The sequence below is a fragment of the Malaclemys terrapin genome, chromosome 9 (assembly GCF_027887155.1).
Source record: "Malaclemys terrapin pileata isolate rMalTer1 chromosome 9, rMalTer1.hap1, whole genome shotgun sequence".
NCBI classification, from domain to species: domain Eukaryota; kingdom Metazoa; phylum Chordata; order Testudines; family Emydidae; genus Malaclemys; species Malaclemys terrapin.
Window position 1 is genome coordinate 34,487,100 of NC_071513.1, and position 21,338 is coordinate 34,508,437.

The 21,338-nt window shown below is 41.7% G+C and overlaps 1 long non-coding RNA gene across 1 annotated transcript in view; it reads right to left on the reverse strand.

The window, feature by feature from the left end:
- LOC128842999 (uncharacterized) overlaps nt 1-21,068 on the reverse strand; it is a 77,064-nt gene extending 55,996 nt beyond the window's left edge. Inside the window, exons 1-2 of the long non-coding RNA XR_008446159.1 lie at nt 20,854-21,068; nt 18,527-18,648 (exon numbers count right to left, since the gene is read on the reverse strand). This is a non-coding gene — a long non-coding RNA (uncharacterized LOC128842999). The remainder of the gene's footprint in view (nt 1-18,526; nt 18,649-20,853) is intronic.
- Nucleotides 21,069-21,338: the final 270 nt, after the last annotated feature.

A 21,338-nucleotide genomic window follows, 5' to 3' on the forward strand; every position in this document is an offset into this window, starting at 1 on the left:
GGGGGGTGTTACGGCGGGGTGGCGCTCTTTTTTTTTTGCCTGGGGTGGCAAAGAAGTTAGAGCCGGCCCTGCTAGAATACCTCATAAAACAGACCAGAGAGATAATATAATAAAATATAATAATATATGGAGATATACCTATCTCATAGAACTGGAAGGGACCCCAAAAGGTCATTGAGTCCAGCCCCCTGCCTTCACTAGCAGGACCAAGTGTAGATCAACGTTCTATCTACACAATAAATCTTGGGATGGGATTGCTTGGTTACAATTTATTAAAAAAAAAGAAACTTCAGACAGTAAATGCACAGCTCCTCTAATGAGAGAATAAGAGATATGTAGGTCTGGGAAGAACCCGAAGAGGTTATCTAGTCCATCCCCACACACTGAGGATTAAATGCACCTAGACCATTCATGCCAGGTGTTTGTCTAACCATTTATTTAAAACCTCTAATGACTTGGGTTTGTCTACACAGGGACTTAATCCAAATTACCAAAAAGGTGTGAATTTAAAATGGATTAACTAAACCCCATTAAACCTCAGTGTAGCCACTCTAATTCAGAATTAAAGTGGCTTTAATTTAATTTATCTTAATTCACTTCCAAAGTGAATTAAACTAAACCTAATTAAGACCAAATTAAGGTCACTGTAATACTGAATAAGAGTATCCACATGGAGATTAATGTGGTTTAAACTAATCCAGTTTAAAAAATAATTCAGATTAATTTTCCTGTCTCCATGTAGACAAGCCCTGGACAACCTCTTTAGGTAATTTGTTCCATTGCTTAGCTATCTTTATAGTTAGAATTTTTTTCCTAATGTCCACCCTAAATCTTTAATGCAAACTAGATGCTTACTTCCTGTTCTCCCATTAGTAGACATGGACATGGACATCCAATTGATCACCATCCTCTTTATAACATTTTAGGTATTTGAAAGCAGTTATGTCCATTCCCTCACCCTTCTCTTCTGCAGACTAAACCAACCCAATTTTTTCAGCCTTTCCTCATAGATCATATTTTCCAAGCTTCCTATCTTTGTTACTCTCCTCTGGACTCTAAGCAAAATGTGGATAAATTGTAAAGTGTGGTGCCCCTTCAGAGAACACTGGGAGACATCCAATTTAGAGCTGGGTAAAATTTTTCATTAAACTTTTTTCAGCCCAAAAATACAGATTCAGGTCAACCAAAACATTTAGCGCATTTCTGTCAATTGTGGCCAAATTTTTTGGTAAAAAAATAAATAAAAATAAAATAAAAATCTGAAATTGAAATGTTTTGACATTTTCAAAAGGAAATGGTTTGATTCAAAGCTACTTTTCATTTAAAAATTTCCTTCAATTTCATTTTAAAAAGTATTAGAAACTTTAAATCTAAACATTTAGTTTTGGGTTGAAACTTTTTTTTGAACTTTTTGATTAGATGAAAATGTTGGAAATGTTTTATTTGGATCAATCCAAAAGGATTTTCCCTGAATTTTTTTTAGAACTTCCTGAACCTCCCCCCCCCCCAAATTAGTTATTCACTCACTCTGCGTTAATCCCACTTTCACAATAAGCTTCATGGTCCAGAAGGTGTCTCTCCACTCATCACTTGGAAAATGGGTGACTTTTTGATAGAGGTAGTTGAAAGCAGGTAAAACAAGTTCTCAACCAACTTCTACTTTGTTTCCATTTCACAGGGTTCAAAATTTACCTTTTTGAGGGGCTGAAGGGGGCTGAATTTTATGTGGGTTTTTTAAGGAAAATTTATTTACCAAAACCTCGTCAAGCGAAAAGACAATAAACTGGACTTCATTCTAGCTCATCCAGTCAACGGAAATGAATTGGACTGCAGAATTTTTCTAGCTCATTCACAGTAATGACTAATAAAGACCCTGGATTGGCACTCTGTTCCCAAGGTGAGTTTGTAGGGTTGGCAGTTAAAAGAAAATATTTTACTTGTAAACTGAACACTCTGATTTGAGCTTACTGAGACACTGACAAACCCCACAATGGCACATTGAGTTCTGCACACAAGAGAATAAACTAGAACCAGTTTCCATTCCACCAAATATCTGATGGGGGGGAGGGGGAAGTTTCCAAAAGGGGTCAAAACCCCATTTTTTCCCACAAATTAAATTCTGAGAGAAAGGTTGGTTTTGGATTAATAAAAATGTTTCCAATCAATACATTTAAAATGTTTTGTTTTGCTTCTGACCATTTTTAAAAATTGTTTTCATAGCAAATAAATTTTAATTAAGTCATTTTGAAATGAAAAATCAAAACTTTGTTCCAAAACAGTTGCAATATATAGTATAGTGACTTTTTTTCTGAATGAAACTTAATTGAAAACCATATGATTTTGCATACAGAATCCAGTTTTTCTATTGATAGATGGACAATTTTCACTGAAACAATTTTCTAACCAGATCTTCTATAAACATGCTTTACCAGAGTGTCTTTGGACATTAGACTGGAAATCAGGTTGCAAATCTCACGAACGCATGCTTTCATGTGGTTAACAGCAGCATGTGAGGTGTTTTTCTAGCAGACGTATGTTTTTTCTACTTCTAGTCATTTCCAAAATGAGGAAATAAGAGGAATATGAAAATTATGGGGAAAACATTTCCTGGATATTCAACCATTTCCAGGGCTGCAGCATCTCACTGATAGAAACATATAACTTGTGGGTACAACACCACACTTGTTAATCACAAGAGAGGTGAAGTGAATGTGGCAACACAACAATTCACAAGTGTCTTCTTGTTTCTGATCTTAACTGGGGGAAAGAGCACAAGCTGTATGAACTTAGAAAATATTTGTCTACCCCTCCTCTCAAAAATCAGACTAATGTTTACAATAAAACCTGAAACCACAAACTCACTTGGCTTTATTAAACTCTTAACGCAGGGTGGCCAAAGGGTTTGAGAGTCTTCAACCTGGGCTGAGTTGTAGTTAGTACTTTCCCATGGTTTTGGGGAAAAGCAAGGTGAAACTCAGTGATATTGCTCAATGTTAGCTTGGAGTTTGGGGCTAGTTATAACCCAAAATATAGTCATGCATGAAATAAGAAAGATTGAAACCAGCAAATATCATTGCATGAACTCCAGGGAAGAGAAAACCAACAGGTCTAGGTTTCAGTATAAGCTCCTATCTTTCTCCTTTTTACTTGTTTGCAAGTAGTTCGACACTGTCATGCTTTGTGAATTTTAAAATTAAAAAAAGCTTTTAAATAGGAGAGTTCTTCTGCATATGGAAGCAGGTTAAACACCAAGGAGAAGCTCAATAAAAAAAAGACTAGTTAAAAATAATTTGTTCCTTTTGTAGTAAAATGCCCTGAGGAAAGGAATCAAACTTTAGACACAGCTTGATGTGGGGGCCTGCTTCTCTTTCTAAGGAAAATATCAATGAAAGGCACCCTGAGGGACAGAAGAATGGAAGATCTGAACTTAATGAAGGTTGACAATGACTATTATTGATGTCCTTATCATAGATGACAAGAGGTTTAGGGGACTGTTCTACCATATTGACACTGTACCAGTTCAAATGCTTATATTTTTTTAAGTGGTACACTGTCTGCTTTGATGCAGCATCTGAAAAACTCGATGTGGAGAATGACATTTTTCACCATTTCTTCTCCAGATAAATGTTATCTTCCTGTTCTTCATCTTTCAAACTGAACAATAAGTTGCATTAGCACAAGCGAGATTAAAAACAAAGTCAAAATTCCCTAAACTGGATCAATGTTTCAGGGTTCCTTTCCCCTCCCCCAAAACACCCACCCGCCCACCCACACTTTTACAAGACTCAGGGTTTGCAATGCTGGGATCTTACAATGCTTGAAGCTTTATTAATGCCAGCTAATTTGGAGGGGGTTGTTTAAATTCAAAATGATAATGTATATAATTTTTTTAAAAATCCCACTGATTAACAAGCCACAAATGTACAGAATGACTAATACAGAAATTTAGAAGCTAGAAAGGTTTCAGAGTAACAGCCGTGTTAGTCTGTATCCGCAAAAAGAAGAACAGGAGTACTTGTGGCACCTTAGAGACTAACAAATTTATTAGAGCATAAGCTTTCGTGGACTACAGCCCACTTCTTCGGATGCATCGAAGTCCACGAAAGCTTATGCTCTAATAAATTTGTTAGTCTCTAAGGTGCCACAAGTACTCCTGTTCTTCTTTTTGCAGAAGCTAGAAAGATCATCTTCCTTTTTACCCACACAAGGATTGATAGCATGTGGAATAGTGCCATCTTGTGGACCTTGCAGGTATATAACAGGAAGTAGGCTAGAGAGAGGGAAACAAACTTATCTCCTATAGGGATCTGCCACACATCCATTAGATGGAAACAAGCCCTACTGACCCATGCGAGATTCAAAAGGTCAGCATTGCCAACCCCAAGCATTCACATATTTGTGAATCTGCTCCCGAAAACAATGAGGATTTTTTTTATATATATATTGATTAGGCCATTTTGGGTTATTCTGTTTGCCTTCTGGTTTCTCAGCATTTAAGGGTATCAGGCTATCTTTTCAAACTTTTCTCAAAAAAAATATAATTGTAGGGATTCTCACGTAATCATGAGATTCCTGTGGTTTTAAGAAAATCAAACAGCACAAGACCTGTGCTAATGTTGTGAAAATTGTAACAATGAATTGGTGAAAGATTCTACAGCAAATTAGTAATGCTCCAAGGTATCTAGTCCACAGCAGCACTAGTGTTATACATTTGAGAATGAGGCTTGATGAAATAAAATAATCTATCCAGAAAGTAAGTTCAATTTCTAACCCTTTTGGACAGGTAAGTTCTTCCATTCTCTAGTTACACAGGCAAAATCTCATCCACACTGTTTTCCCTCTTAAACACACACAGCACAATACCATACTCTTCAAAAGGACAGGTCTCTTTAACCAAAAGAAAAAATAAAATACACCAGTAAAACAATATTAGCACAACATACACCTCTGCATTTAACTAAAAATTTTGTAATACTGGGACAGGGACGGAGATTGGAGGCATAGGTGCAGGAACTAGGAGTACGGGGGGTGGAGGGGAGGGCAATGCTGCAGCATCCCCTGGCTTGAAGTGGTTTCCATTATAGACAGGGTTTACAGTTTGGTTCAATGGCTGTCAGCACCCCCACTATAAAAATTGTCCCAGCACCGCTGATTGGAGGAGAACTGAGGCTTGCTGGACAAGGAGCCTGGGATTGGGATGAGAAGCCTGTGGAGTAGAGACTGGTATTGGCTAGGTGAGTGGAATGGGATTAGAATGAGAAATCAAGATTGGGGGAGAGAGGATTAGGCAGAAAGGGTCATACATGGGGGGAAACGGGCAGACGAATCTGTGCCCAGTAGAGAACACTCCCCTCCACAGATAGGAAGAGAACCCAAGATTCCTGAGTCTCATGATTTCTCTGCTGTAAGCAAATATTTGTGAAACCCTCTGGCAAAGTCTCCCATCCCCTCTACCACTGGTCCACATAGAGGATGACAACCTACTACAGTTATCAGTTACTCTATTAGCTCAAGTGTTGGGAGAGGTCTATACAGTGGATCTTAAGGTTCCAACCCTGCTGATGACCCATGTGGATGTCAATGATGCCACATTTTGTTTTTTTCATGTTTAAAAAACTAGGAAATTACACAAACTACTTATAAAGAACATTATTACAATTGCAAAATGAAACACTCAAAAATTAGGAAATTCCAGAATTAAGCTTCCATAACTGTAGGATCACATACTATTTTTCCCCACGGGATTCCTGCCTCGTTCAGTGCACAGGGTGGCCTGTTCTGGGGATAAATCAGGGTGTTGTAGTCTGGGAGTTGTTATGTGTAGGACCCCCTTCCTCATTTGTTGAGCAATCTGGAAGGTGTGTAATGAATGGGGCAGGGGATTGCAGGAAGAGAAAGAAGAGTCTTGTGTCTAAGGCAGTTAAATGTTGCAGTGGAAAACTGGATGCTATCCTTGGCTCGACCACAGAATTCCTTTGTGATGCTGGTGAATCCACATAAATTAAACTTTTCAGAGATGGTCACTAACTGTGTGTTCCTCACGTTACTGGACGCCTGACTTAACATGCTGGGGTCTAATTTGCAAGTACACTCTCAACTGTAACTAATGCCAATGGGAGCTATGCTTTGAACATATGAAGTGCTATTTAATGGTAAGTACTCTGAAAAAATCAGGTCTTAGGCATCTCAAAATGCACATCAAAATTAGTAGAAACTTTTTACCTTAATCTTTCTCTGCCTCGGTTTTCAATCTATAAAAAAAGGAGACGAAACTCCTAATATCATAGGGCTATTGTGAAAATAAGTGCATTCATGTTTGTGAAGCACTCACATGCTTATAATTATGAGCAACTTGGAAAAGCCCATGAGGAAATTCATAATTTCTCTTCAGAGCAAGGTTTGAATAGTGTGCAATAAATAAGAAATGGGGTGTCACACTGATCAGCGATAAAACAAAATACTGACTGCTCATCGAGTGAGCACTATCCATTCTGTGCACGGAATGAGGGAGGGGTCCTGTGGAAAACAAAACTATGCATTCATGTAATTAAAGCACATGCATAGGGGCCAAAGGCTTTAAACTTTAATAATGTTCTTTTAACATACACACGTAAATTATTACATATTAATTTAATATGATCATCAGAGTGTGAACTCACAACCTTTAGATCCACAACTCAGACCTCTTCCACTTCAGCTATAGCAGTAATTTTTTGTGGGGTGGGGCAAGTAAGGAGGTACAAAAGAACATCCTGTTATCCTCTGTGGACCAGCCCACATAGAGAGACACTACACATGGTCAGAGGTTTACACGTATATGAGACAGCAGTGGAATGCTGAGCACAAGGATTCCTGGCTTCTGTTCCTGGTTTTGGGAGCAGATTGTGTCCTAGTGAGTACAGACAGCATGTGTAATGCACCCACATCCCCCATTTGGGTTCCTCTGTGTAATGCACCCCCATCCCTCATTTGGGTTCCTCTGTGTAAACAGAACTTCCGTATAAAGCATGTCTGTACTGCTTGAGCTGAAGAACCAGATCACAGCATGGCAACAGTAGCAGAGTCATAAATCTCTGTATGTGGTTCAGTGGTTAGGCTGGACAGAGTCACTGAAGGCAGAGCTGGGAATTAAATCCATGACATATAACAGATCTAAATCTCTCCTACTTTCCCACACTGCCTTTCAGAAAAAATAAACTAAATTATATGCTGTCATAATCCACACTAATATAGTGTGGATCCTTGTCCCTGATTAGTGAGTAGACAGTGAGTCTCTTACTGCCTCCATGATACTTACATTTCTAGAAGTCTGCTGAGGTCAATGGGATTTTGTGGGGCAGAAATGATGCCGTATGTTAAAGGAGAGATGCACCATACTCTTAAAAGGAGACCATACTTATATTTAATTTCTTTTAGAAGTCATCTTTTAGACCAAAAGTAGGTATGTATATGATGATTATATAAATTGCATTGGATATATAGAAGCACAACAGATTTTCTCTATTACTTGTTCTTTAATTTATCTTCATCTACTGTATTTTTAAGATCAGTTAAAAACTCTGCACCTTGAAGACATCACCTATTTGCACTATTTATTGTTTAATTTAAACCATGTTTGACTCAATTAATCCAATATCCAAGCAAGAAGTTTGGAAGATCAATTAGTCTGCGGCATGTCTAGTGAAGCATTTCAGCAGTGATTGCTGTCTGAAGCTGTTCTTTATTTCTACTAGGGCTTTATGAAATCACAGCTGCTGGGGAAGTAGCCAACAGTTACAAAATGTCAACATACCAACGGGGCAGTAAACAACGTAAAAGTGAAGCCAGCAGTGCATCTCACAGCATGAGATACTGTTGTAATGGTTTAAATCATAAGCCAAATGATTGTTATTACAGAGATAGTGAATGTCATGCTTGCAAAAAAAATTGTGCATGTTAAATATGACTGCCATTAAAAAGGTAAGTCTCACAGGAGGAAGGGACCTCAAGTCTGTAAATAGACAAAATGCATTGCAGCAGAAAGCAAGATACAGTAGACAATGTTTCCTTTGTCTAATAACCAGACTCAACTATCATTTATAGTATCCTTTACACTACCTAGGAGAAAGATGGAGATAGATTCAAGGGCAGTAGGCCCAATTATTTATGAAAAATGTAATGAGAAAATCTTCTCAAACACTGGGGCCTTGTGGGCCACTTTCTGGTATTGGTAAAGCATAAGGAACAAGGGCATTGCTGATTATTATTTTTTCAGTACAGACAATGAGCCTGTACAAGTCAGAAAGGGAGAGACAGGATCTGCTCAGAGGAACATAAAGAGTCAATTTTTCCCAGTACTAACTCACGGGAGTAAACTTTAACCATTCAAGACACCACGGTATTACACAAGTGAGCCTTTGCATGGGCAAGGTCTATGGTTAGCCTGGTGGGTAAAAACACACAAGATTGCAAATCTAAAGTTCTGGACTCTATTCTTCCTCTGCCACATACAGAGGTAATGATACCTCCCTCTCAGGCATTTTGTAAGGTTTAATGCATTCACATCTCTGAAGAACCAGGGTTTCTGCATGGAAGGTAATATCCAGATGGAAGGAGTAGATCTTTATTATTTGTAGGGCGAAATCCTGAGCTTCTTAATCAGTTTTATTTATTTTTATTCAAAAACTCCTACTGATTTCAGTGTTAGGCAGTTCCTTCCTGTGTATGTACACCACATTCTGATAGATGATCAGCTAACAGGGTAAGGTCTTACACTCTTGGCCCACTATTTTTTTCTAGAAGACAATGGATTTTTGTTAAGGGCAGGATGGCCAAAAGAACCAAACACAGAAGAACAATGATATTTGGAACTCCAGTTCACTCTCGATCTTTGAAGTTGTATGTATGGCAGTACTTACAGATAAAATTTAAGTTTATTGGGGGCAAATCTGCAGGAAGCTCCATTATGTTCAGACCTGTATATGTTCAGACTTCATTATGTTCTTGATTCCTGTGATGGAGTTTCCCGTGGCTTTAAAGTATTGAAAAGGATAAAAAGTTCTTCTGCTTCCGTTCCATTATTGTTCTCATAATTGCATAACTGGACAATGCCTGAACTGGCATGTTAGCATAAGGCTAAATTGCATGAAACCAAGTAAATCAGTATGCCAGACAATACTTACACTGGTCTACAATTTTTGAGAAGTCGTCTGCTTCAGAAATAAAATGTGCTATTTATTATGTATTTTGATGAGCTGAATTCAAATATGACAATTAAAACAACTGATTGGCTACTGTTTCTAAGATATTTAAGTTTTTACATTTTATGTCTATGTATATTGTGTAGATAGTAGAGTTTTAATCATAAATTGTAAACCTAGGTCTTTTCATGTGTTTATGGTTGATTTACATGATAATGTTTCACCTGTCCTGTTTATGTAACACTTTAAAAATCAGCAAAAGGGTTATATAAATAAAATTTAGTATGAAACAAAAGGCAAAAAACTATTATGTACATAGTTTAGTCCTATTCAGTGTCTACTCGGCGCTTCTTGGCTTGTCTCTTGTATTCATTAAATGGAGCATCTCTTGTCACTGTCCAGCAATAGTCTGCAAGCATTGATGGGCTCCATTTGCCCTGATAGCGTTTCTCCATTGTTGCAATGTCCTGGTGAAATCGCTCGCCGTGCTCGTCGCTCACTGCTCCGCAGTCCGGTGGAAAAAAATCTAGATGAGAGTGCAAAAAATGTATCTTTAGTGACATGTTGCAACCAAGGCTTTTGTATGCCTTGAGGAGGTTTTCCACCAACAACTTGTAGTTGTCTGCCTTGTTGTTTCCGAGAAAATTTATTCCCACTAACTGGAAGGCTTTCCATGCTGTCTTTTCCTTGCCACGCAGTGCATGGTCAAATGCATCATCTCGAAGAAGTTCACGAATCTGAGGACCAACAAAGACACCTTCCTTTAACTTAGCTTCACTTAACCTTGGAAATTTTCCATGGAGGTACATGAAAGCTGCTTGTGTTTTGTCAACGGCCTTGACAAAGTTCTTCATCAGACCCAGCTTGATGTGTAAGGGTGGTAACAAAATCTTCTTTGATTCAACAAGTGGGGGATGCTGAACACTTTTCCTCCCAGGCTCCAATGACTGTAGGAGTGGCCAATCTTTCTTGATGTATGGGAATCTCTTGCACGACTATCCCATTCACAGAGAAAACAGCAGTACTTTGTGTATCCAGTCTGCAGACCAAGCAAGAGAGCAACAACCTTCAAATTGCCACAAAGCTGCCACTGATGTTGGTCATAGTTTATGCACCTCAAAAGTTGTTTCATGTTGTCATAGATTTCCTTCATATGGACTGCATGACCAACTGGAATTGATGGCAAAACATTGCCATTATGCAGTAAAATAGCTTTAAGACTCGTCTTCGATGAATCAATGAACAGTCTCCAATCATCTGGATCATGAACGATGTTGAGGGCTGCCATCACACCATCGATGTTGTTGCAAGCTACAAGATCACCTTCCATGAAGAAGAATGGGACAAGATCCTTTTGACGGTCGCGGAACATGGAAACCCTAACATCATCTGCCAGGAGATTCCTCTGCTGTAGTCTGGAGCCCAACAGCTCTGCCTTACTCTTGGGTAGTTCCAAATCCCTGACAAGGTCATTCAGTTCACCTTGTGTTATGAGGTGTGGTTCAGAGGAGGAGGATGGGAGAACATGTGGGTCCTGTGATATTGATGGTTCAAGACCAGAAGTTTCATCCTCTTCCTCTTCCTCATCTGACTCAAGTGAGAATGATTCTGGTGCATCAGGAACCGGCAGTCCTTCTCCGTGGGATACTGGGAGTATAGCTGATGGAATGTTTGGATAATGCACAGTCCACTTTTTCTTCTTTGACACACCTTTCCCAACTGGAGGCATCATGCAGAAGTAACAATTGCTGGTATGATCTGTTGGCTCTCTCCAAATCATTGGCACTGCAAAAGGCATAGATTTCCTTTTCCTGTTCAACCACGGGCGAAGATTTGTTGCACAAGTGTTGCAGCATATATGTGGGGCCCACGTCTTGTCCTGATCTCCAATTTTGCAGCCAAAATAAAGGTGATAGGCTTTCTTAACCATAGTGGTTATACTGCACTTTTGTGATGCAAAAGTCACTTCACCACAAACATAGCAGAAGTTATCTGCTCTGTTCACACAAGTACGAGGCATCTCTGCTCACTTTGGCTAAACAGAAATGTGTCCCTTTGCAAAATCAAACACTGACAAATAAGAGAGCACAACACTCTATGATTTCTAGAGCTGATATAAGGCAATTTGTTCAGCAGAGTGATGTAAGCTTCGTTATGATTGCATCATCCATGACTTCTAGGAATAACATGATGCAATTCATATCATGTATGACGCAATACCAGCTTCAGATTGCATCCTTCATTGTTTTGCCTAAAAAGCAAGTACTGTCCAAACCCAGTCATAGATTTATTCATAGTTCCAGTCAAAGATGTATTTTAGTCATTTCTGGTTTAAATTGAAATCCCTTTCCTTTATAACTCACTTATCCTCCGCCATTCCCAAGTCAAGGGTCGTATATACTGACACAATAGCATATCTTGAAAACTAGAGCCAATCAACAATTTTAAGCATCATTTTCGTTCTCAGTGACCCAGAATTAGTAAAGTTTGACTACATTTATTTCAGAAGCATTTTGGCTGTAGAGCAGTGTTATTAAAGGTCAGCATGTTCATCCTACATTTGAATGCATCAGCGGGTGTGCAGCTGCCTACTATGGTGATACGCTTCCTATCAATTAACAGAACAGTGGAAGACAGAAGGAAATCATCTAAAGTGGATAACAAGAAAAATTGTCCTATACTTTGCAGAGTTAAGGTATAAGACACAGGGGTTGTCATTCCGACAGATGGTGATCAGTAAAAGAACAAATTCAAAGTGACCTCTTTCCTTGATCCAGGAGTATGGATGTTATTCTTAGACACAGTGGCATGAGGAATTTCAGCCAGAGCTGGAAGAGATCCACAGAAAACATTAATTTCTATTGATTTTATCCCAACAAAATAAAATACATTTTAATTTCAATAAAACTGTTTGGGAGTTTGGAAAACCAAGAGGTTCTGAGTTGCCCCTTTCTCCCTCCCCCTTTTCCAAAGGAAGAAAAAGGAGCAAAAAAGTGAGATGGTGAAAGGGAGGGGAAGGAAATAAGAACCAAAAGCCAAAATGAAGCAAGGTGTTTCAATCTGAAACAAATCTGTTTCATGTCTTTGTTTAACAAACAATAGGTTAGTGAAATTTCAAATAAAATGGTTCTGCTGATTTTTTTAAAAAGGAAAAACACTTGCCATTTTCCAAAAAGCCCTAATTTCAGCTGTTAGTGATCAGGGATTCCCCAGCGCAGGACTGAGGAAGATGGAAAACTTGCTCATGTTCAAAGACCCTCTTGCAAACACTAAAAGAGGCCAGAACAGGAGCAGATTACAGCATGAAGTGTTGAGGCCCACAGGCCGGCCTCAAAACATGGCCATAACTTGTTTATATTGTATGAAGGGGCTATGGAGCAGCCAAGGATTTGGACTGTTGTGACAATTGGGCCAATAAATGTACCCTAATTGAAAGCACAACTATAAAAAGTGAGGGAAAGTTCATAAATGGTCACAATGAGCAGCAATATAAAATTGTTTAAGAAAAGATGTACGGGTGATACTGAATTAATTTAACCAGAAAAGCTTTTACTGATACCATTCAAGGACTGTGTTATGATTATGTCTGGTAAACAAGCAGAGTCGAGGACTGGAAGTCAATGAACCAAAATTGGTGTGTCTGAAATTAGGCCTATTGGTGGACAAAATAATGTGAGGATGGCTATTCCATTCAACCCTCCTTTTTTTGGTTTCTACATTTGGGAAAAACGTTTGTAGAAGCAGCAGTTCTCTGCCAACAACTGCTGCAGCAAGCTTTATCATCACAGCTGCCACCCATCTCCTGGAATCCTGGACCTTCTTCATCCTAATCTCAAGAGATGCCCTGACCAGACCGAGCCAGAGAAAGGGAGCCATATGGCACCACCACCAGAGGCTCCACTGGATCTGGCTAAAACCCAAACACCAGATGGGATGGGAGACTTTGTTTGCCCCTCCTCAATTATGTATCCTTTTCCATCCCTACCTTATTTCCTCTCTTTCCTATCTCTCTCCTTTGACCATCTGTATAATAAGAGTCTGGCTTAATCAGCCAAGGTGCTATATTTTGTAAAACTGCCATAAGCCTGTGACTAGAAAGTGGTAGCTAAAAAAACAAAAAAACAAAAAACCCTAAGCAGCCCAATGCTGGCACACATCTGTCAGGTCTCAGAGTGGCTGATAAGACTGGGGTGCTATGCCTGTGTTTTTCCAGCAGTGAAACTACAAGTGAAAGTCAACACCATCAACAGAAGCTGCATTTTCTATCTTTGCTGTTCCTTTCTCTCCCCTTCTGTGTGTGTGTCTTGTTTTGTCTTCTCAGGAAATGGGGTTGGACATTAATAACTGCAGCAATAACAATAAGTTGCGATGGCCTGGACCAACAACTTCTCTTTTCCCAAAAATTAAAGTTACCACCATCTTGGGCTATGTCTGCACTACCACTTATGTCGTTATCATTTACGTCACTCGGGGGTGTGAAAAAGCCACTCCCTGAGCAGCATAAGTTACACCAACCTAAGCACCAGTGTGGTCAATGCTATGTCGGAGGGAGACCTTCTCCTGCCAACATAGCTACTGTCACTGGTGGAGACTGGAGTAATCAAGCTGATGGGAGAGCTCTCTCTTGTCAGCTTAGAGTGGCTACATTAGAGAGCTTGCAGCTGTGCCACTGTAAGCTCTCTAGTGTAGTCATAGCCCAAGACTATTAAACAAGGGTTTTTTCCTTCTAAAAATTCCCTCCAGCTAAAAGGGAAGGAACAAATCCTTACTTCAAACTGTTTAACATTGGATCGTTGCAGGGTCACAACTCCACCTTTGATTCTTTGGCCCCTTTATTCTGCATCCTCCTGTTGTATTGATTTAGACAAAGTTGGTTTGAAGCCACTATAGCCCTCATTTGCCTGGGCTGCACCTTTGCTTGGGGTGGCACGTAACTTACTTTCTCAGTTTTCAAAGGGCGAAGTTAATCCATTTTCTACATTCTGAAGGGTATGAGTCAGCACTGGACAATTTAATCCTTTTTTAACAAAGTTTTGTGGCAGTTAATAGTGTAGACAGGTAAAGCTGCTATGAGCCACTAGTTGCACTAATGCAGTTTATCCCTGCTTGAAACTAGAGCAATCTGCAGTAGTGCAACGAGCAACTTCCCTTACTTCAGGAATTTACACCGGAGGTGGATGGGGTTTGCTCTGATAATGGCAATCTGCACATATAGACAAAGCCTAAATGAGACTTGTCCTGATAGTCTGAAATGTGGCTGCCCTAGGGCCACCACCTATTCTCCAAAGAACCATAATGATAAGAAAGCCACTTTTAAAAACATTTTCCTAATAAAGATGAAGAAAATATATGTGCACAAAAGAAGAGAGGTGAATTTTTATAAAATGGATGCAGTTTTATTACACAGCAATAACAATTTGAGGACTACCAGCTATAAAAAAGTGAGGGGTGGTGGTGTGGCTGGCTTCATGTTTTATTTGGAGCAAGCAGAGAAGTGGGGGCAGTAATGATATAGAATGTTATAATTTATAATACACACACACATGGGCCCTGAGCAGTACTCCTCCAAACAAAAATCCCATTTAAGTCAATGAAAATATTCAGAGATATCAAAGCCAAAGGGGCCATAATGAGCAACTGGTCTGACCTCCTGGCTTGCACAGACCACCAGAACCCCACCCAGTAATTTCTACATCAAACTCATAACTTCTGTTTGAGATCTAGCATATCTATTAGAAAGACATCCAGTCTTGACTTAAAGACTTCAAGTGATGGAGAATCCACCTTGTCCTTCAGTATGTTGTTCCCATGGTTAACTACCCTCATGGTTGATTGGTGCCTGAGAGAAAAGAGTGAATGAGTGCCAAATATGGCACTAATGTTGGTGTTGGTAAACATGACTATTGAGTTCACCACAAACACACACAAATGAAAAAATATTTTCATTGCTAATCATCGAAGTATATACATATGCAAAGTAAGAAAAATGTTGCATGAGAAATGGTTAGAGTGTGATTTGCAGATGTGTTTTACTTGTAATATTGACAGTTTGTCTTTTAATGGTTATAAAGCTTGGATTTTTTTGAATATCAATGCCTGTCATTAAATAGTTATTGTTTTACCCCCCCCCCCACACACACACCCTGCCCCCCTCCCACAATTTCCTGCAGCTGTGAAAATTTAAATTGATAAAAATGGAAAAGAGCTTACACACATTCAGGGCCGGCTCTGGCTTTTTGGCCGCCCCAAGCAAAAATAAAAAAAAAAAACGGGGTGGCCAAAGCAAAAATAAAAAAACCCTGCGGCGCGGCCTGAGCGCGGGTGCAGGGGGACCAGCTGGGGTGGGGGGGAGCGGGCGGGAGAGAGAGCGAGAGAAGGGAGCAGCCAGGGCTACAGCAGGGCTTTGCTCCGGCTGGCGAGGAGGGAAGGAAGAGGACTGCGCTCTGGTTCTCCGCGCCGCCACCCTCTACAGGGCGGCCAAAGCAGAACAAAAAAATAAAAAGCGGCCGTGCTGCCCTGGGATTGGGCAGAATGCCGCCTCGAACAATCTGCTGCCGCAAGCACTAGCTTGCTCAGCTGGTGCCTGGAGCCAGCCCTGCACACATTCATTGGCTCTAACTGCCTTTAAAAATTTTATAAATAGAAAAAAAATGCCTAAAAATAAACAGATACTTATCAAAATTATAAAAAAAAAAAATTGCAAGTGGCTGTGTTCCATGGTAATCTCTCAGCAAGCTAGTATTTGCCTACAGAGAGTTGCCTGGGTGCTTTCTATGATTAAAAGCCCTGTGATGTTTGGATTCGTTATTGCTAAATTCAGTTAGCAGCTATCCCTAGCCCCAACTCTCCCAGCTGCATCTGTATTTTTAGAATGAAACTCTTAAATAGTTCATAAGTCTAATATTCCACCTACTGTCTCGAGCTTCCCAGGTGAATCGCTGCATACTTATGATGTGAGCTGCCATAGCACATAATCAATAAGGTACATGGGCACTAAATACACAAAGGACAATTTGTACTGCATGTACCTTCAGTTTCTGTACTCTGGTATTTCATAGTAACTCATGAGCACAAAAACTTTTAAAAACTTCAGCTTCATTGACCACAAATATATTTATTTTAAAAATACCTTTTAAAAGGCACATTGAGGCAATTTTGTGTTACTTTTTTATTTTTGTTTTTTTCAATTTAGGCTTGACATAGTTGGATTTTTTGTTTAATAATTTTAATGCATTTATTTTTTGCATTTTTCCTCTTATCAATTTAAATTTTCACAGCTACAGGAAATTACAGAGGTCAGACAATTATTTAATTATAGTAGTTGTTCAAATTCAAAAAGTTCAAGCTTCATAACCATTAAAAAAACCCCACACCCCACAAATGGTCACCATCACATGTACAATGCACACAGTAAATATCCTTAAATCAAACTTTAACAAGCTCTAAAGCAGCAATTTTCTTACTTTGCCTAGCTGTAAATTTCAATTATCAAAGACATTTTCAACTCTTTTGGTGTGTATGGTGGAAGTCAATGTTTACTGAAATTTACCAATAAAAATCTAATCCTTCCAAGCCTATGTTGCACATGACAGGAAATCAGGTAGCTGGTGTGCCCTCTCCTGACTGTGGCACTGAATCATTGTGTAACCTCGCACAAATCACAACCAAGCTGTGAGCAGGTTCCTCCAGCTGCAAAGAGAGCTAATACTCACCTTTCTGTAGGGCTCCAAGAGCCTCAAATCAAATGAGCTACTGTATACACAGTAGGCAGAAGCATCATTAGTATTCAGGGACGACTGCCCTGAAACTTGAATACTTATTACTTGAGCCTGCAGATGTTTAAATGAAGAGCTCACATAACTAAAGTGTCTTGAAAGATTGTACCTGGTGAGTTTGAAAATACAGGAAGAACATGTTCTCTCTCACTGTATGGCATTATGATGGAAGTTTATCTAGGACAGAGGTTCACAGCCATAAGGGAAAAAAAAGCAACTCAATTGTCCTGATTTTTCAAGAGTTTGGCTTGGGGGGGTGGTGCGTTCAATTCTATGACTTATTAGCAGGGGAACTGGTAAACTGTTTCTTATTTTTGCAGGCAGTTTCACCCATCTCTAATTACAACCAGATAAAACTTCCAGAAAAGGAAGTCTCTCTCCCTACAACAATTTCCATGGAATTGTTTCACCCCATTGCCTGTTAAAAATCAGAGGTCAGAACTACTTTGATGGTTGCCATTCTCCTGCTATTTACCTGAATAAACAATATCTGTTCATGTTACATAGCACCGAGCACAGTGAAAGTACTAGAGGAAGAAGCAGTCTGTCCCATGCAGCTTAGGGTATGCCTACAGTGCAACATAAACTCAGGGGTGGGGGACTCAAATCAGCTGACCCTGGATTAGCGAACGTCTACTTGAACATCTACACTGATTGTTAATCCTATATTAAGAATTTTCTGACCTGGGGTTCTGGCATTCACACTGCAGCATGAAGATCCAAGTCAAACCAACCATACCCTACACTCCCTAGTGCGCTCTTGGAATGTGGCTGCTCTAGCCATTTAACCATAGTACATGGGAAACCTGACTATCCAGTCTGCTTGTTACAGGAAATTTGAACAGCCTATCAATACATCCTGCCAAGCAGTCATTTTGGTCTGTGTGCTCTCAGTTACCAGAGTCAGCACCACGGATGCAGCACCTTTTGCCAATCTTATTTTGCTTGGACTTCACTCCTGTGTCAGGAGTGCAGGCAGAACTTCCAGGAGATGCTGGAGGACACTTGGGTGGTGTTTCCTGACCCAACAAAGGCACCTGACAAGGTTTATGATGGAGCAGGAGTACTGACTCAAGACATACTCAAACTGGCTGATACTTCTCAGTACAATCAGTATAGCAACTGATGCTCCTTACATAGATCGGTGCTTCTGGAGCAGGGCCACAAATACAGACTGGTAGGATCAGAGCATCATGCACATCTGGGATAACTAGTAGTGGGTCCAGAACTTTTTCATTACGAAAGCTACATTTCTGGAGCTTTGTGAATTGCTGCCCCACCCCTCCAGTATAAAGACACACGCATGAGGGCAGCCTTGCCTGTCCAGAAGTGGGTTGCCATAGCTGCCTGGAAGCTGGCTACCACAGTCTGCTATAGGCCCATTGTCAACCAGTTTGGTGTTGGAAAGTTGACAGTGGTAAAGTGGTGGCAGAAGTCTCTGAAGCAGTCAGGCACTTGGTTTCCCCCAACACAATGGGCATAATCCCCCCATAATGCAGCTGCTTTCTGGCCCTACGGCCAGGGTGTTTTACTGCTCGCCCTGCACATTACAGGAAATTTGAAGCCACTCACTTTGCAAAAGACTTGATCAGTTCTCTCTCCACTGCAAACCCAGGAATCCCTCTAATCAGGGCCGGCTTTAGGAAGTGCGGGGCCCAATTCGAACAGTTTCGACGGGGCCCCAGCAGGGATGACTAAAAAAAAATAAGCCACTTAAAAAGAACCCTTTCATTTCTTCCATGTATTATTTACTTTCCATGACTATATAAATAATAACAAAATTATATATTAATTAGCTGATTTTCACTTTCATATTAGGAAAATAATTCATGTTTTGATAGTTGTACAACTGATTTTCTTCAATAATGTTTATTTTATTAAAATTTATAAAATATTTCCTTATTGATATAAAATTGTGCCCTCCTCCTCCCCCCCCCCCCCCCAGCGCCTCCCGGCCCACGGAAACAAACTCTGCTTCCCCAGGGCCGCCCCGCCGAAACAGCTGTGGGCCGAAAAGGAAGGTTTGGGGGTGGGGGGTGACATAGGGTGACCAGATCACAGCAGTAAAATAGGACCCGACCCCTTCCCTCTCGGCCCCACCATCACACCCCTCTTCACCCCCTAGCCCCCCGCTGGCTTGCTGTGTCCCTCCTAGTCAGTCCCCCACCCACCACTCTCCTCCTTTCACCTTCTCCCTCCCCCACCAGAAACCCCCATGCCCCCATCCCCTAGAACCCCTGCTGGCTCACTGCTTGCCTCTTTGCCCACCCGCTGCTTGCCCACCCGCTCGCCGCCCCCAAGTATAAAGCCTTATTCAAAGACCCAGGGGTCACTATATTATTGCACACAGCAGTCAATCAGTGCAGTTGAAGATAAATCTCTGCATTATGCATTTTTGTATAACTTCTATATGACTTTGTATTGAACCTTGGTAATGTTATAGCTGGCCCCTAAGGTAGTATAATTAAGGTAAAAGAAAAATGTCTTTTTGCTAGAAGTAGAATAAGTTCTTCCCCCACTTTGTAATCACTTGACCTGTTGAATGAATGAGGTGTGAATGAGGAAGGTGTGGAAGGCAGGCACTTCCAGACAGCTGCAACCCTTGGAGAGGGGCTGGGAGCCAGCCAAGGAGAGCTTTGCCCAGGGCTGAGTGGGACAGAGTTTGGGTGCAGGCTCTGGGCTGGGGCACGGTGTGGGGTGCAGGATGGGTGGAGGGGTGCAGGCTCTGGGAGGGAGTGTGGAGGGGTGGGTGCAGGCTCTGGGACAGAGTTTGGGGGCCGGAGAAGGGGTGGTGGGTGCTGGGGGGGAGGGGACAGCCATCACATGTGGCTTCCTTCCTCCCCTGCTGCCCCTCACCATAGCCTCAGTGGGGGATGGGGCTGCCCCTTGCCCAGTGTTTGCAGGAGTGGTGGCTGGGGGGAAACCCAGTCAAACTCTGGTTTTACTCTTTCGTTGATGGGTCACTTTAACCCCTTATAAACCCCTTCCCACCTCTCTCACCCCCCTTTTCTACTGGGCTTGTTTGATCTTTTCGGTGGAGCCAGATGAAAACCACAAACCCCAGCGAGAGCAACAGGCTGGAAGACTAGACTGAACCCACCACCCACCCAGTCTAGTCCATCCCAGAGCCCAGGACGGAGGGCAAATGTCCCCCCACCCCCGGGCCACGTGCTTCCACTCCTGGCCTCTCCTAGCGCGGCCAGAGATTCTGTGTGGCTGCATCAGGTGGGATTTCAACCGGACCCCCCCCCCTGCTAAATTCACCCCTGTTTTGTGACCACTCTGCACCAAGAGCCCCTTCCTTCCCTACCCTAGAGCTGCTGGATGGCTAGAAAGCTGAACTGGGCATTTGATCGATCTGGAATGTTATCGTGCCCCCCCTCCAAAAAACCTTAATGTCCACACAGCTTGGGGGGGGGATATTCCTCCCCCCCAAGCCAGTCTATTTTATTGTTGTAGGGCAAATGAAGGAGCCAGAGTTTAATGGAAATATTCAGCCCCTACAGCAGTCTTGCAGCAGGGGAAGCAGAGTTGATGGGAAGGGAACTGGTTTGGATAGGAGCCCCCCGTCCCCCTCCTTTGCAAAATAATTTGGGGAGGGGAATCAGATCACTCCGTGCCTCAGTTTCCCCTCTCTCGGGGGAGAAGGGAGAGATAAAAGTCTCAGCCTGCCGTGTTGCAGACCTTTCGCATTCTCCCCTCCTGATGTATTTGATTTCCTCCTCCAAACCTCCCTGTCTCTCTCTCACCTGGAATTCACAGCACTAAGTACTGGCTCGGGGCTTTCTTCCTGGGTTACATGATCCCGAGTTTAGTTTTGAAACAGACGCAGGCAGGCACAACTCACCCTCAAACAGCAACACCACCGAAAACCACAAAACCAACCCAATATTACACACCTAGGGGGAATCACGGGGTCAAACTCTCACCGACCGAAGCCCCAGCAGCTGCTAAGGTGAGTGAGGTCCACTGCCGAGATTCCTGTCTCCCACCGGACCGGAAGCCCCCTCAGTGTCTCCTCCAGGTGAGTGCTGGGGGGAGGGGAGGGGAAGGCTGCAAAGCACATGTGCCTTCTCCTCCCCTCCCCCCTCCTGACCTGCAACAGCCGCTGCTGCCTCTGCCTCCGGCCCCTGCCGGCCAGCGTCTCTCGCTGCCTAGCAGCAACAGCTGCTGCTTCCGGGAGAGCCACAGAGCTTTGCTTCAGGCAGGGACACTGCCCGATCTGCAAGGGGCCCTCTTAGGGGCGGGGCCCAATTCAGGGGAATCGGTGGAATCGGCCTAAAGCCGGCCCTGCCTCTAATAGTGTACTTGCAGATGAGTGATCAGAAGAGAAGGGATTAACACTGACCTGAGCTGCTGCAATTCACAAAGGGTGATGGTTTCT